We start from the raw sequence: 11,280 nt of genomic DNA, 5'->3' as shown, positions 1-11,280 counted from the left end.
CTGAATTGTGGAATTCTCTGGCCTTGCCCACTCCGCTCCAATGTGCTGCTGAAGGAATCCCTGGGTTCCATTTTGCAGCTGACAGGCAGGGAGCGTGTCTATCAATTCTGTTGTACTGACTCCCAAGCACTTAGTACAGTGCTCTGTGTACAGTAAGCACTCAGAAAATACTTCTGATTGATTTACATACAGATTCAAATTCTGATGTGCTCGATGAACAACAGGATCTGGACGGAAATGGGACCCCCTGCAGATGCCTGGTTTGCCTGTAGCTTGGGCTGGCTCTGCCCCAGTGGAAGGGATTCTAGCTTGTGAGCTCCCCCTCCCCAACCCTTCTGCCCATCAGCCCACTGCACATGGGCCAGTTTTATCCCTGCTTTTTTACTCCTGCTTCCAGCCACTGACCTTCCTCACTTCGAAATACCCCATCCCTTGCCTCAGGGCTAGAGATGCAGAAGGAAAATGTTTCCAAAGAGGAGCTGGCTGAACTGGAGGTATATATATATATATACGTATATGTATATGTATATGTATACACCTATATGTGTGTGTGTGCGTGTGTGCGTGCATGTACGCTCTCATAGGTATGGCCAGTTTTTTCCTGGATGTTCATTTTTCAGCTGGCCTGTCCCCTGTTCCATTCTGATTTGGCACTGGACATAATGAAATCCTATGCTTTAGGTTTGGAAACATGTGCTTTCTTGTGACCCCACCTTGGGTTGTATCCTGTTACATCCACTGGTGCTGCTGTCTGTTACTGAGGTTTCACTTCAGCACAAGAAACTCACCTACTTCCCAGGTGATGGCTGATTGAGTTTCAGCTTTGGAAAATTTGCCAGGGTCAGCAAATTCTGCCTTCCAGTCCTAATCTTGTGGAGGCATTGACCCCACCCCCTCCTCCCTGCTTCTCCATGCCCCAGTTCTATCCTGAATTACTTTTGTAACATTTTGTTTTCATGATATAATACTACTAAGAATGATAAAAATAACTGTGGTATTTGTTAAGAGCATACTCTGTGTCAAACACTCTACCAACTGCTGGAGTAGATATAAGCTAGCACAGTCCCTTTCCCACATGGGACTCAGTCTAAATGGGATGGGGAACAGGTAGGAATCTCCATTTTAAAGATGAGAAAACTGAGGCACAGAGAAGTTAAGGGACTTGCCCAGGGTCACCTAGCCGGTCAGTGGTAGAATTGGGACTAGAATCTGGGTGTCCTGAGTCCCTGTCCTGGGTGCTCCCACTGAGCCACACTGCTTCCCTGCTAGATCACATTGCCTTCCCACCAGAGATCATTATTGTATACAAGAAATATAGTATAAAAGACTCATCACTTAAATATATTCAAGATTGTAATTGAGGCTGCCCAGGGACTCAACAGCTTGGGTGGCTTGGAGAGGAGTAGTAATAATGGTATTTATTGAGCACCCACTGAGAGCAGTGCACTTTCTAAGCACGTGGGAAAATACAAGAGAAGCACAAGACATTTTCCCTGTCCATAATGAGCATATCCTCTAATGGAGGAAATCATAAAGAATCTTAATGATCATTGTGATATTTGTTAAATGCTTACTACGTACGAAGTGCTGTGCAAAGCACTGATGCAGGTTCAGGCTAACCAGATCAGATACAGACACTTTTTCCCATGGGGCTCACAATCTCAAAATGTGGGAGAACGTGTATTCTATCCCCATTTTACAGATGAGGGAACTGGGGGACATAGCGGCTAAGTGGCTTGCCCTGTAATTAGAACCCATCTCTCCCAACTCCCAGTCCAGTGCTCCTTCTACTAGGTCCCATTGCCTCACGAGGCTTAAAGAGTCATGATAGATTCATCTACTCAAGACCTCAGCACCCATTTATGAGTACTCTAATTGGAATGCACAAGGATCCAAATTTGCAAACCAGAGGAGGGGTGAGCTTGGTGAAGAATGGTATCACCCATTCTTCCCCTTAGGATCAGTTTAAGGAGGCTAGGAAAGATGACTTTTTGAAATGCATGCATATGAGAAATTGTTGGATTTTCCTAAAAAGAGACTCCTGTCGTTATGTTTTTATTGTTCAGTCTTGCAGAGCACAGTACAGGGGAAACCTGATTTGAATAAGCAGAGCTTAAGGGAAAAGCCTTCTCCAGAGGCAGAAAACAAAGACAGGACTATAGCATGGAGCCCATAGGATTAACTCCAGAAATAGTGAGTTCATGGAATAAGGATCTTGGGGAAAATTTGATAAACTCTTGTAAATTCAGGTTTTACTTCAAGTGACCCATATTTGGCTTCCAGTTTCTATTCTCGTGGCCAGATTGAAGTCTATCTTGAAGAGATGTGATGACAAAGTTCTACTGTAATAACAGAGCATAGCTGCGTTACAACGAGGATACAGTTTTTCCCCAATAGCTCTCAAGTACCTATAATTAAACTCAGTTACTTCTTCACACCTATCAATCAATCATATTTTTTCTATCAATCAATCATAATTATTGAGTACTTACCGTGGTCAGAGCACTGCACTAAATGCTTGGAAGACTACAATGTAGCAATAAAACAGAGTTAGTAGAAACATTCCCTGTCCACATGGACTTACAGTCCAGAGGGGGAGACAGACATTAATATATATATAAATAAATTACAGATATGTAATAATAATAATAATGATGGTAACTGTTGAGCACTTACTATGTGCCAGGCACTGTACTAAGCGCTGGGGTGGATACAAACAAATTGGGTTGGACACAGTTGCTGTCTCACATGGGGCTCAGAGTCTCAATCCCCATTTTACAGTTGAGGGAACTGAGGTGCAGAGAAGCGAACTGACTTCCCCAAGGTCACAAGCAGACAAATGGCAGAGCTGGGATTAGAACCCACAACCTTCTGATTCCCAGGTCCTGCTTATGTGCATAAGTTCCATGGGGCTGAGGGAAGGGTGAATAAAGGGAGCGAATCAGGGCAATGCAGAAGGTAGTGAGAGAAGTGAAAATGAGGGCTTAGTCAGGGAAGGCCTCTTGGAGGAGATGTGCCTTCAATAAGGCTTTGAAGATGGGGAGAGTAACTAATTGTATGTCGGATATGAAGAGGGAGTGCATTCCAGGCCAGAGGCAGGACGTGAGTGAGAGGTCGTTGGCGAGATAGACGAGATTGAAGTACAATGAGTAGGTTAGCATTAGAGGCATTAAGAGTGCGTTCTGGGTTGTAGTTGGAGAGCAGCGAGGTGAGATAGGAGGGGGCAAAGGGATTGAGTGCTTTAAAGCCAATGGTAAGGAATTTGTTTGATACGGAGGTGGGTGGGCAACCACAGGAGGTTCTTGAGGAGTGGGTAAACAGGGACTGAACATTTTTGTAGAAAAATGATCCGGTTGGTGGGACATCCAAGTAGAGATGTCTTGAAGGTAGGAGGAAATGCAAGAGTGTAGAGAGGGAGATCTATCGGGGCTGGACATGTAGACTTGGGAATCTGCATAGAGGTGAGAGTTGATGCCACAGGAGTGAATGGGTTCCTGTAATTTATTTTAGTGTCTGTCTCCCCTGCTAGATTGCAACTCTATTGTCTTCTCTTAACTGCTTAGTACAAAAAAATTACTACTAATAATAGTATTCACTCAGCACTGGTAAGCACTCAGTAGATACTATTGACTGATTGTGGGCAGTATCCTCAGAGAGTTAATGTTGGGACTGAACATTTAGGAAGCCAAACGGAGGCAGGAGGAAGGTGACGTGATTGTGTCCAAGCTCAGTTTTCTCTAGAATTATGTTTCCAACTAGTTTTTGGCTCTGTTTTACATCATGGCTTCGGCTTGGGTTTTGTTTTGTTTTCTTGAAGAGTTCTGGGAGAAGAATACTTTCCCACTGTCAATTTGCCATTTTTGTTTAAAAAGCATTTTCGGAAACATATTTTCCATGACTGCAAAGGAACTAAAAGTGTCCAGCTGGGTTGGTTCCAGGTCTTGAGTGATGCCGCGGACGAGAACTTTAAATGAATGTTTTTGGGGTAGAATATTATTAGTTGCTGACCAATTAGTTGTTGATCAATCTTAACCATTAAGCAAAGCCCCACCCTGAGACAGGCATGATGTGGAAACCTTGTGACCTAATGTTTATTAACTTATTTATACCACCATCAGCACTTTTGTATACACATTTATTCAATTGTACATTTGATTATTTATCTTGGCTACTCTATTTGTAATTTTTTTCTTTGTCCATATCTCTGGTTGAAGTGTAAGCTCTCTGTGTGCACAGACTGCATCAATTCTTCACTTTATCCTGACCAAGTGCTTACTGAACACCAAGAGAGTGCTCAGTAAATACTAATACTCGGCAAAGTAGTTAAAACCAGCCTCCAACTGTTTGTCTAGTTTTTTACACTCCAGTAGACTGTAAGCTCCTTGTGGGCATGGATCGTTACTCTAAATTTGTCCAAGTGTCTCCCAAGCACTTAGTACAGTGCTCTGCACACAGTAGGTGCTCAATAAGTACCACTGATTGATTGATTGATTAACCCCCAGAATGTAACCAGCAGGGCAGGAATAAAAGTTAGAAAATATTTTTTTCTGTATATCTCATGCAAAGTAAAAGTCTTCTGGAAGGCTCAATCATCCGGGTTGGCTAAAGAGTATAACTCTGTTTAGTATAGTTCTGCTTCTGGTTTTCCTGCCTTTTGTAGCCCGTAGTGGTACCAAACTGAGAAATAGAAGTTGATTTAAAATCTTCTTGAGGGAGTAAGAAATAAGTGTTTGCCCATTATGGAGCAGCTCCTCTCATGGCACCAAATAGGGCCAAGTCATATCCAAATGTCTTAGAATCCAAGGAGCATTTGATGCTCTAAAAGTTCTGGAATAAGAAACTGCAGAAAAGCAAGCTTACTGAAAAGGTGGTGTTTTAAAGACCAAAGAGCAGTGGAAAGGGCACAGGCCTGGAAGCCAAAGGACCTGGGTTCTAATCTCTACTCTGCCAATTGCTTGCTGTGTGACCTTGGGCAGGTCAGTTTCCTCAACTGCAAAATGAACTGTTCTCTCCTCTACTTAGAATGTGTAGGACAGGAACTGTGCCCAATCTGATTAACTTGTAACTACTCGGTGCTTAGAACAGTGCTTGATTCATGTCTTATCTTGTCTAATGTTGTCGAGTCATCTCCGACCCGTAGCAACGCCATGGATACAGCTCTCACAGAATGCCCAAATGCCAACTGTAATCGTTCTGGTAGTGTATCCATAGAGTTTTCTTGGTAAAAGTATGGAAGTGGTTTACCACTGCCTCCTTCCGTGCAGTAAACTTGAGTATCCACCCTTGACTCTCCACCATGCCGCTGCTGCCCAGCACAGGTGGGTTTTGACTTGTAACAGATTGTCTTACACTCACTAGCCACTGCCCAAGCTAGGAATGGAATGGGTAGGCCTCTGCTTGACTCTCCTTCCCGTAGCCGAGACTGGTAAAGTACTGGAAACTCTCCAGGTGTGTCCCTGAGAGAGGGCTTGATTCACAGTAAGCCCTTAACAAATACCATAATAATGATGATGATGATATTGATACTAATAGAAAAGACAGATGCTCTGAAAAGGAATCTGCAGTGCTCATCAACATCCTGACCACAGCAGCACAAAGTGATGCCTACCAACTGATGCTCTTCCAAAGGGACCTTCAGTGCTCTTGAATAGCCCGATCCCAGTAGCTCAAAGTGATGATGATCAGTCCATCAATCAATTGTATTTAAAATTGAGCCATTTATTGTATTTATTTATTGAGCGTTTACTGTGTGCCGAACACTGTACTAAGCCCATGTCTTCCCGCCACGATGACGGATGATGGAGTCTCTCGGTGGGAATGATGGATGAGCTTCAGCTCTGAGACTTCGAGGCTGAGAAACCTGTACAAAGGAATTGCTTGAAGTGACTTTGCTTGTGCAGTAGTGGTTTCTCACTCTTTTGTTGAGCAGTCCCATGAGGATTAGGTTCTGAGGGCAGCATTTTACTGATCATGCTCCTTAAACTCCCTCCCTGTTGTGCCATACTTGTTGTCTCCCATTCCCAGGGATTCTACATTGAACCCAGAACATAGTCAGCGAGAAAAATGGGGTCCCCGGGGCTTGTCAAATCGAAACAAAGCAGTGTTGCCTAGTGGGTAGAGCACTGTCCTCGGAGTCACAGGACCTGGGTTCTAACCCTGGTTCCGCCATTTGTCTGCCCTGCATCTTTTGGCAAATCACTTCACTTTCCTGTGCCTCAGTTTCCTCATCTGCAAAATGGGGAGTAAGACTCAATTAGCTTCTTTCTAACCCAGTGCTTAGCACAGTGTCCGGCACATAGTAAGTGCTTAATAAATACCAATAAAAACAATGAGCTACAAGGCAGCATACCTGCTATTATAACAGTTGGGCAGAGCAAGCATTCGATGCCAGAGAAAACAAAAGGTATGCAGAATAAAGGTTTTAGAGTGGGCCGGGGGTGTTTTGTGCCTGTGTGTATGTACCCGGGCTCATGATCATGTGACTCTGTCTTAGGGCAAAGACTGAAATTGGACTTTGTTGTCCCAAATAGGATTTCAACTGAAATGTTTGAACCTAGGACCATCCCAAAGTCAGCCACTCAACTGTCACTCTCCCTGCCACACTCCATCAGTGGTATCTGTTGAGTGCTAACTGTGTGCAGAGCCCTGTATCGAGTGCTTGGGAGAGTACTGTATAATAGGCGGTAAACACATTCCCCAGCCAAAACCATCTTACGGTCTTGAGGAGAACACAGTCCTTAATTTAAATCAATAATCGTCCTGGGGCTTTATCAAGGGGGGGTTCTTGTCCTTTTCTGAGCCGCGTTGTGCCCGGTCTTATTTTTCCATGGCAACCAGCAGCCGGGGAGGAGAACTCTGTGGGCACCAAATGCCGCCAAACAATGAAAGAAAGAAAGAACCCCAAATCAACCCGCTCGGAGATGAACGGCTAGAACGGAGCAGGCACTGGTGAGTTGGAACCCGGTCATCCTGAGCATCTGCCCTGCTCCTCCTCGGAGAGGATATGCTAATCATCTCTTTTCATGGTCACTAACCACATAAGGACAACACCAGACGATGCCAGAGGTTGTGGTCCTGACTCACTTCTCCGGCTTTTCTGCAGAGCAAGGTCTGCCAGAGAATATTTGTCAACCGCATCTTTGGTCTCCTCTCCTGATGAAGGCAGATGTTTATCTTCTATATGCACTATCTGTCACCCCAACGGCTGCCTTCCTCTGGCAGAACTTTGGCCGGATTCTGAGGCCATCACGCGCCCTGCGGGAGAGATTACTCTGGTGATGCAAATCGGTTTATGGCTAAAAACATTTATTCTTCATTTTGATAAGCCCTGAACCAATGGAAATTTGCTCCCTCATACTTTTGCCAAGCGGAGGACCATGTTTATTTCCAGCTATATGGGTCATGAAGGATTCCCAGCTGTTCGATCGTCAGTTGTGCATTGCTGCACTCAACAACATCTGTTTCCCAAAAACAGGATCCAGCTTTGAGCGTTCAAATAGAGGTTACACCATATGCCAGCAGACCACTTAGTTTTTACCTTGGGAACCAACTTTACCCCAGTCAAGGTACCAGAGGAAGAGCTGAGTATTTAAATGTTTCCCAGCATCAGTCACAGCTTCCCAGGCTTCTCTTTTCCCACTATATATAGTAAAAATTAGTTCCAAACATATACCACAAGCTGTTCGTCTGTTTAATTATTAACTGGAAGAAAGTTTGTTTGCAAAACAGTCAAGATGTATTTTGTGATAGACTCTGATGCAGGAAGCAGTGCCATGGAATGATTTTTGCAAATGATGAAACATTGTTAATGTGCCAGCTGATATCAGCGATCGATCTCAGCCTATTCAGACCAAGAGCGTTTGCCGCCCGTTAAGATACCAAAATGTCTACAGGCGGAGCATTTGAAATGACAGCGGTGTGCTGTGAGAGAACGCTTTTACCTCAGGGTGTCGGTTTTGATGGCCACCTTAGTTCTTATATCTTGCTGTTCTATCTCAGCGATCCTTATCATCAGTGGTTTTTACTGTGTGCTGACTGAATGCAAAGCCCTTAGGGCCTGAGTAAATTTTAAGGAAAAACCACAGTGACTGATATCTTGCCTCGGTGTAGCCCTTTCCACCATTTCATTTTATTCTCGCAAGTCCCCGTGACATAGGGAGAAGCAGGTATCATTGTCCCTATTTTATAGATGAGGAAACTGAGGTATAGAGAGGTTTAATGATTTGCCCAGGGTCACACAGCAGGCTAGTGGCAGAGCTGGGACTAGATTCCAGGCCTCCTGATTCCCGGTCCCAAGGACTTTCCACAGCCTGGCTCCCTCTGTGACAGCAGATAAACTCAATGATCTACCTTTTATCAGAGTTGCATCTCTCTGTCAACTTGGATCCCGTCCCAATCCAGAAACAGAGTTCATCACCTCAGAACCTTCTTGCCTACTTACGCTTGCTGGGACAGGCCTGGGTGAAAGCAACACTTCATTTGAAATCCCAAGTTTCTTGCCCATGCATATATTTCTAGCCTTGCTGTCAATCAAGGGAAAAGGGAATTTGCAACTCGTTGGAGATTTTTCTGGATTGTCAGAAATCCATTTGTTTGAAATGCTGAAAGCCAGTTTGGGCTTCCTGAGACATTTTGTACTCAGACAAGGCTCCAGATTTTTCCAGATATAATAATAATAATAATAATAATAATAATAATTAATGATATTTGTTAAGTACTTGGTATGTACCAAACTGTACTAAACGCTGGGGTAGATACAAATAACCGGATCAGACAGAGTGCCTTTCCCACACAGGGGCTCACATCCTAATCTGCTGCCCTTATCAATCAGTCAATTCTATTTATTGAACTCTTGCTGTGTGCAGAGCACTGTACTAAATACTCAAGAGAGTACAATACACCAGAGTCGGTAGACATGTTCCCTAGACTGCTATCTACTTTTGCTTACCTAATCTGTTTTTTCTGCCCTTATCATAGTATTATGAACTAATTGGACCTTAGTCACTATTTCACTATTAGCACAGTTCCTCAGTTGAGAAACAGTATGGCATAATGGATAGAGCACGGACCTGGGAGTACGAAGGGCCTGGATTCTAATCCTGGCTCCACCATTTGTCTGCTGTGTGACTCTGGGCAGGTCACTTCACTTCTCTGTTACCTCAATTACCTCATCTGTAAAATGGGGATTTCAGCTGGGAGCCACATGTGGGACATGGACTGTGTCCAACGTGATTAGCTTGTATTTACCTCAGTGCTTAGTACAGTGCCTGGAATATAGTAAGTATTTAACAAATACCATTTTAGAAATTGAATTTATTGAACACATAGCATGAAGTCAAACAATCAATCAGTGGCATTTATTCGTTCATTCCATCATATTTATTGAGCGCTTACTATGTGCAGGGCACTGAACTAAGTACTTGCACTGTACTTACTGACTACTTGCTGTGTGCAGAGCACTATACTAAACCCTTGGGAGAGTACAGTCAAGTAAATAGGTCTGATCCCTTGGGAGAGATATAAGGGGACAGGGTTGATAGACATGATTAATCAGGGAAGACCTCTTAGAGGAGACATCATTTCAGAAGGGCCTTGAAGATTGAGAGAGCAGTGGTCTTAGGACAGTGCTAAGCGATTAGTACAGTTCTTTGCACACAGTAAGTGCTCAATAAATACGATTGAATGAATGAATGAATGTAAAGGGTGAGGGAGTTCCAGACAGAGGGGAGGGAGGCAAGAGAGATGAGATGAGGCCCAGTGAGCAGGTTGGCTTGAAGGTAGTAGTAGTAATAGTATTTACTAAGCGTTTGCTATGTGCAAAGCACTGTACTAAGCACTGAAAGAGAATACACATTTTGTAATTAGACACATGCCCTGTCCCTTGGAAGGATCACAGTCTTGAGATGAACCAAGTGGATGATCCGGGGTGAATGGGCAAATATACAAGCGATCATACTTATGGGTAGTCTCATCAGCAGCAGGGTAGTCTTCAAACAGTGCAGTGCTTTGCACATAGTAAGCCCTTAATAAATGCCATCATTATTATTATTCAAAAGGAAAGGTAACCCCTGTTATTCCTACCATAGGATTTACTAAGTGTCTACTACAGAATAGTAGTAACAATAACAATCAGTCAATCAGTCCTATTTATTGAGCATCTCATTGGGAGTGGTGCACTGTATTAGACTCTTGGGAAATCTAGAACAGAGGGACATGTTCCCTCCCACAGTAAGTTTATACTCTGTTAGGAGAGACAAACACGAAAAACACAAGGTACGATGTGCTTAGCTCTGTGTGGAGGTAGATAATAATCAATTACAGGCTGGCAGTAGTGTTAATTAGTAGTGTTCTCATCTTGATTTTTAATTTATGTCTCTGAACAGTCCTGAAGTGCTTAGCCAGGGGTGAAAAGACATATCAGGAAGGGATGTCTTTTCAGCAAATTCTTCACTCTTGTTTGATAACCTGCGGGGGCCTTCATTTACCTGTTTCACACAATTTGCCATAAGGAAAGAGAGGGCTGCTGACAAAAGTATTCACGCCTCTATTTGCATAGAGATTTCCAAAGAAACCAATTAGTTGTTACAACTACATCTTGTCTTATTAGTTTAGTTCTTAATTAAAGCTCAGCCATAGTCAAAGGGAAATGGTGAGCAAGAGAAAAGTAATCTGAAATAACAATCTACTGCTCCTATAAAAATCACAATCCCTAATTTCTAAGCCTTGAAAAGAAATCTGGGAAATGTTTTAAGAATGATTTCATAATTGAAAATGATCTACCCCAAATCAAATGAAATCACAAATGCTTAACTTTGGTGTTTCACAAAGAACAACTTAAAATTCCTGAAGTTGTTTGTCACCAGCTCTTTCTTTCCTTAGTTAGCTATGGACAAGTTGCGTAATCTAGTGGAAAGAGGTTCTAAGCCTGTCTCGGCCACTTCCTGGCTGTGTGACCTTGGCCAAGTCACTTAACTTCTCTGTGCCTCAGTTTTCTCATGCATTAAATGGACATTCAATACCTGTTGTCGCTCTTTGGCTGGAGTTCAATGTGGAACAGGTTCTATGTCCAACCTGATTATCTTGTATCTACTCCAGTGTATCGTATAGTCCTTGGTACATAGTAAGAATTTAGGAAATACCACAAGTATTATGATCAAGTATTATTGTTATGGTATCTTCTAAGCACTTTTCTGAGCCTCATGCTGTGCTAAGAGCTTCAGTAAATACAATGTAATTAGTTTGTACCCTGTCCCCAAGGAGCTATCCATCTAAATTACCTAG

The sequence above is a fragment of the Tachyglossus aculeatus genome, chromosome 25, assembly GCF_015852505.1.
Source record: "Tachyglossus aculeatus isolate mTacAcu1 chromosome 25, mTacAcu1.pri, whole genome shotgun sequence".
Taxonomy (NCBI): Eukaryota; Metazoa; Chordata; class Mammalia; order Monotremata; family Tachyglossidae; genus Tachyglossus; species Tachyglossus aculeatus.
This window is presented reverse-complemented; position numbering follows the sequence as displayed.